Source organism: Oncorhynchus mykiss, chromosome 7 (genome assembly GCF_013265735.2).
Source record: "Oncorhynchus mykiss isolate Arlee chromosome 7, USDA_OmykA_1.1, whole genome shotgun sequence".
Taxonomy (NCBI): Eukaryota; Metazoa; Chordata; class Actinopteri; order Salmoniformes; family Salmonidae; genus Oncorhynchus; species Oncorhynchus mykiss.
This window is the reverse complement of record NC_048571.1, coordinates 72,577,057-72,583,647: the sequence shown is the minus strand read 5'-3', so window position 1 is coordinate 72,583,647 and position 6,591 is coordinate 72,577,057. Positions and strand designations below refer to the sequence as shown.

The 6,591-nt window shown below is 42.8% G+C and overlaps 1 long non-coding RNA gene across 3 annotated transcripts; it reads right to left on the bottom strand.

Moving 5' to 3' along the window:
- Positions 1–1,461: 1,461 nt before the first annotated feature.
- LOC110528446 lies at positions 1,462–3,946 on the bottom strand. 3 transcript variants are annotated; one of them, XR_005052659.1, is made up of 4 exons: positions 3,382–3,608; positions 3,159–3,256; positions 2,246–2,903; positions 1,462–1,821 (listed from the first exon to the last, which is right to left on the bottom strand). It is a non-coding gene; the product is annotated as an uncharacterized LOC110528446 (long non-coding RNA). The 3 variants fall into 3 exon arrangements; XR_002474254.2 differs by lacking the exon at positions 3,382–3,608 and adding an exon at positions 3,890–3,946 and having other exon boundaries at positions 1,482–2,903; XR_002474255.2 differs by having other exon boundaries at positions 1,482–2,903; positions 3,382–3,606.
- Positions 3,947–6,591: the final 2,645 nt, after the last annotated feature.

The following is a 6,591-nucleotide window of genomic DNA, read 5'->3' as shown; positions in this document are numbered from 1 at the left end:
AAGTCTCTACTGAAGACTCATCTCTTCAGTGGGTCATATGATTGAGTGTAGTCTGGCCCAGGAGTGGGAGGGTGAACGGAAAGGCTCTGGAGCAACGAACCACCCTTGCTGTCTCTGCCTGGCCGGTTCCCCTCTTTCCACTGGGATTCTCTGCCTCTAACCCTATTACAGGGGCTGAGTCACTGGCTTTACTGGGGCTCTCTCATGCCGTCCCTGGAGGAGGTGCGTCACCTGAGTGGGTTGAGTCACTGATGTGGTCATCCTGTCTGGGTTGGCCCCCCCCCCCCCCCCCTTAAGTTGTGCCGTGGCGGAGGTCTTTGTGGGCTATACTCAGCCTTGTCTCAGGATGGTAAGTTGGTGGTTGAAGATATCCCTCTAGTGGTGTGGGGGCTGTGCTTTGGCAAAGTGGGTGGGGTTATATCCTTCCTGTTTGGCCCTGTCCGGGGGTGTCCTCGGAGTGGGCCACAGTGTCTCCTGACCCCTCCTGTCTCAGCCTCCAGTATTTATGCTGCAGTAGTTTATGTGTCGGGGGGCTAGGGTCAGTTTGTTATATCTGGAGTACTTCTCCTGTCCTATTCGGTGTCCTGTGTGAATCTAAGTGTGCGTTCTCTAATTCTCTCCTTCTCTCTTTCTCTCTCTCGGAGGACCTGAGCCCTAGGACCATGCCCCAGGACTACCTGACATGATGACTCCTTGCTGTCCCCAGTCCACCTGGCTGTGCTGCTGCTCCAGTTTCAACTGTTCTGCCTTATTATTATTCGACCATGCTGATCATTTATGAACATTTGAACATCTTGGCCATGTTCTGTTATAATCTCCACCCGGCACAGCCAGAAGAGGACTGGCCATCCCACATATGCTCTCTCTAATTCTCTCTTTCTTTCTCTCTCTCGGAGGACCTGAGCCCTAGGACCATGCCCCAGGAATACCTGACATGATGACTCCTTGCTGTCCCCAGTCCACCTGACTGTGCTGCTGCTCCAGTTTCAACTATTCTGCCTTATTATTATTCGACCATGCTGATCATTTATGAACATTTGAACATCTTGGCCATGTTCTGTTATAATCTCCACCCGGCACAGCCAGAAGAGGACTGGCCATCCCACATATGCTCTCTCTAATTCTCTCTTTCTTTCTCTCTCTCGGAGGACCTGAGCCCTAGGACCATGCCCCAGGAATACCTGACATGATGACTCCTTGCTGTCCCCAGTCCACCTGACTGTGCTGCTGCTCCAGTTTCAACTATTCTGCCTTATTATTATTCGACCATGCTGGTCATTTATGAACATTTGAACATCTTGACCATGTTTTGTTATAATCTCCACCCGGCACAGCCAGAAGAGGACTGGCCACCCCACATAGCCTGGTTCCTCTCTAGGTTTCTTCCTAGGTTTTGGCCTTTCTAGGGAGTTTTTCCTAGCCACCGTGCTTCTTCACCTGCATTGCTTGCTGTTTGGGGTTTTAGGCTGGGTTTCTGTACAGCACTTTGAGATATCAGCTGATGTACGAAGGGCTATATAAAATAAATTTGATTGATTGATTGATCAGGTAGTTTTAATTAAGCAGAACTCACTCTCTGCATCGTGCATCTGCATCCAAAAGGAAATAAAACGTTTGTAGAGCACATCTGTTCTGCGGATCGTCGCCTCTTTCTACAACAGATGCACAATAGGAGGGACTGGGATCATTCGAGGAGCTAGCCATCGTTCACACATACAATAGCCTGCTAATACCTTAACTAGCTATTAACCATATGTTGAATTCAGAATGTTGAGATCATCCTAAAAAGTACAATTACAAGTGCATCCACTTACGAGTGACCTTGTTGTAATAACATATTAAAACATGTAATGACGCATTCACGGACTGTTGTTAAACACATGGATAACCCATGAATATACACTGCTCCAAACCCTTTGGGATGGGCTACAAAGACAAAGAACTCTGTCAAGAACCAATGAGATACAGACAACAGGCTGGAGAGGACTGTCTATCACCTACGAACAACCAACCAGGAGCCAGGACTACTAGAATCTACCTACGTCATTTCAATGTATAAATGTACTGCCCAAATATGTGTTACGCCCTCTTTTTCCGAAACCTCCCTAAGAGTGGACGATAGGAGCCGTGCTGCACGTTTGCCAGATATTACTATGCTAGATTAAAATGCCTCAAATATACCGTATCCGCCTTGTCCAGAGTCTCATCTTGGTCTCGTTTCTCCTATAATTAATTCATTAACAACCTCTAAATATACATTATTATTCATGAACAAAACACTGTGTGTATGACTTTGTACTTAAAAGAATCAAACTTTTCTGAAGACAGAAAAAGCGTGCCTACCTCCCAGTGCATCAACGTGGACTTTGCAGATCAATGATTTGAGCACGAGTACACACTCCCCTTCTCCCAGGATGCAAGCATGCATAATAACAAATCAACACGACATATTAATATATGAACCTGGTGAAATTCACATAGTACTTTAAAAACTGTTACACTCTTACCAACTAAGCCAAACAGGATCACCCATTCCATATATAACACTGTCTACTCCTAGAGAGCCACTGTTATATGTTCTACTGGTCTGTTATCTATAATTAAATGTAATTTATAGTAGTAACAAAGAATTGGGCATCACTAGTCCATAGTGCGGTCATTCAGAGTGTTGAGCTTTGAGTCATTTACATTTAGTAGCTGATTGAAGGCAAAGTGGAAACCAGACTTGCAGTCTGTGGTGCCTTTAGCTTGCATGATCTGCACAGTCTCTTTGAAGATCTTCTTGTTGCGAACGTTGGCCTGGACCAGGTGTTTGAAGCAAGGGACCACTGCCTCTGCCTTCTCATTAAACTGAAATAGGGCAGGAGAGAGAAGGACAGAGCAGAAGAGAGTTTGAAGAAAGACTATGAGAGAGCAGGTTAGAGAGATAAAGACAGTGGGTTAGAGAGAGAGGAAGGGAAGGGGTTGATTATTAACAAATGTATAACCGTCATATGATAGTGTTTTGTTGTGTTGTTTAAGGTTGTGCAACATGTTTTATGTTGATATCCATGTATCACATATATATATATATATATATATATATTTTAAAAAATGTATAACCAATGAAATATCAATCCCTGGTTTAACGAAAGTACCACATTATCAGACATACGCACCCTGGCCACGTTGACATAGTCGTCATTAGACAGTATCCAGCATCTCTGTCACTGATGCCTTGATCAGCTTCAGAGTCAGTCCGCTCACACTGCCTCTCCTGAGGTGCGAAAGGGGAAAGGTATCATGGCACACATTCAAAAAAATATAGAATAATAGCCCAAGCCAACATGATTCAGCCCACACGAACACACTGTGTAACACAGAACACAGCATAACACTAACCTGTAGGAAGTACACAATGTTTTATGAGGCCTACATCAAATTATCCCCCGTACAGACTAGGTCGACTTCAAATTTTCTTAACAATCGGTAATCTGCATTTTTGGACACCGATCACATTGCACCACCTGTTACGCGAGTGCAGCAAGGAGCCAATGTAAGTTGCAAGCTAGCATCAAACTTACCTTATAAAAAACAATCAATCTTAAAATAATCACTAGTTAACTACACATGGTTGATTATTATACTAGTTTAACTAGCTTGTCCTGCGTTGCATATAATCAATGTGGTGCCTGTTAATTTATCATCGAATCACAGCCTACTTCGCCAAACGGGTGATGATTTAACAAGCGCATTCGCGAATAAAGCACTGCCGTTTCACCAATGTACCTAACCATAAACATCAATGCCTTTCTTAAAATCAATACACAAGTATATTATTTTAAACCTGCATATTTAGTTAAAATAAATTCATGTTAGCAGGCAATATTAACTAGGGAAATTGTGTCACCTCTCTTGCGTTCTGTGCAAGCAGCAGTTTGGGCCGCCCGGACTCTTCCTAACAAATGTAACAGTATAATTTTAGACCGTCCCCTCGCCCATACCCGGGCGCGAACCAGGGACCCTCTGCACACATCAACAACTGACACCCACGAGCAAGTGACGTCACCGATTGAAACGCTATTTAGCGCGAACCACCGCTAACTAAGCTAGCCGTTTCACATCCGTTACACGCACCCCCCTTTTGACCTCCTCCTTTTCCGCAGCAACCAGTGATCCGATTCAACAGCATCAATGTAACAGTATAACTTTAGACCGTCCCCTCGCCCATACCCGGGCCCCTCTGCACACAACAACAGTCACCCTCGAAGCATCGTTAAGCATCGCTCCACAAAAGCCGCGGCCCTTGCAGTGAAAGAGGAACCACTACTTCAAGGTCTCAGAGCAAGTGACGTCCCCGATTGAAACGCTATTTAGCGCGCACCGCTAACTAAGCTAGCCGTTTCACATCCGTTACACAAAGACAGTAATTAATTTGCCAGAATTTTACATAATTATGACATAACATTGAAGGTTGTGCAATGTAAGAGTGTCACGTAGAGTAGGCCAGAAGGCTAAACTGGATAACCTAACCTCTATCAAAATAAAAAGATGGCGGAGCCGCAAAAGTTCTTCTGTGCAAAGGTGTTTATTTACAAGTGATTCCGGAACAAAAACAACAGTACTGCCATCAACGTCTACCTTATGGGACAGCTTAAAAACAATGCTGCCCCATCCACAGCTCAATCCAAAAAATGCCCTCTTTAGAGACTGGAGAGAGGCTCCTTTTGTAGGGCTAGCCCCTCCCCTCAGAACAATTAACCCTAATTAATTAATCAATTAACAATACAATCCTACATTTTCCATGAACTAAACATACTAAAGGATATACATTGCAACACGGTTTTAAACAATATCACAACATAACATTCACAACATTACATCACTACTGACAATATCTTTCAATATGCCCATATGCATTAATGAGCCATTTGGGACAGGCACTATAAAGCCAACCCAATTCCCTTAGCTCGGGTCCTTTTCCAGCATACCCGGAAGCTACAGAGATGGAGAGAGAGGAACAGAACAAACAAACAATGCGCTCATCCACAACATTGATAAGTATAATAATTATTGTATCTCTCAAATATGAACATTGACATGTGTGAAATGCCTGCACCAAGACAGAAGTTAATTTGTGTGTCGACCCACATTGTTAACTTATGGTATAATGGCGCAGGGAGGAGTGATGAATATGTGTGTGCGTTAAAGACCCAAATGCTGCCCGCGGCCAGTGACGGACTTCTACGTCACAAAGAGCAATATTTAGACTTAGAGATGCCACCCGTTCGATAAAATACTGAACGGTTCCGTATTTCACTGAAAGAATAAACGTTTTGTTTTCGAAATGATAGTTTCCGGATTTGACCATATTAATGACCTAAGGCTCATATTTCTGTGTGTTTATTATATTATAATTAAGTCTTATGATTTGATAGAACAGTCTGACTGAGTGGTGGTAGGCAGCAGCAGGCTCGTAAGAACTCATTCAAACAGCACTTTCCTGCGTTTGCCAGCAGCTCTTCGCAATACTTGAAGCACTGCGCTGTTTATGACTTCAAGCCTATCAACTCCCGAGATTATAGTGCCTATAAGAACATCCAATAGTCAAGGTATATGAAATACAAATGGTATAGAGAAATAGTCCTATAATTCCTATAACTGCAACCTAAAACTTCTTAACTGGGAATATTGACGACTCATGTTAAAAGGAACCACCAGCTTTCACATGTTCTCATGTTCTGAGCAAGGAACTTAAACGTTAGCTTTTTTACATGGCACATATTGCACTTTTACTTTCTTCTCTAACACTGTATTTCTGCATTATTTAAACCAAATTGAACATGTTTCATTATTTATTTGAGACTAAATAGATTTTATTCATCTATTATAAGAAGTTAAAATAAAAGTGTTCATTCAGTATTGTTGTAATTGTCATTATTACAAAAATATAAATTGGCTGATTAATCGGTATAGGCTTTTTTTGGTCCTCCAATAATCGGTATCGGCATTGAAAAATCATAATCGTGAGCTTCACAGCTATGACATGATGCTAGGAAACTACGTCTAAGAGCCAGCACAGTGAAACGAGTCCCCAAACGAAACACCACAGATCCCAAAAAAATGTATAAATTAGCATTTGTATCAAATCAAAATCAAATCAAATGTATTTATATAGCCCTTCGTACATCAGCTGATATCTCAAAGTGCTGTACAGAAACCCAGCCTAAAACCCCAAAAAGCAAGCAATGCAGGTGTAGAATCACGGTGGCTAGGAAAAACTCCTTAGAAAGGCCAAAACCTAGGAAGAAACCTAGAGAGGAACCTCTTCTGGCTGTGCCGGTTGGAGATTATAACAGAACATGGCCAAGATGTTCAAATGTTCATAAATGACCAGCATGATCAAATAATAATAATCACAGTAGTTGTCGAGGGTGCAGCAAGTCAGCACCTCAGGAGTAAATGTCAGTTGGCTTTTCATAGCCGATCTTTAAGAGTATCTCTACCACTCCTGCTGTCTCTAGAGAGTTGAAAACAGCATGTCTGGGACAGGTAGCACGTCCGGTGAACAGGTCAGGATTCCATAGCCGCAGCCAGAACAGTTGAAACTGG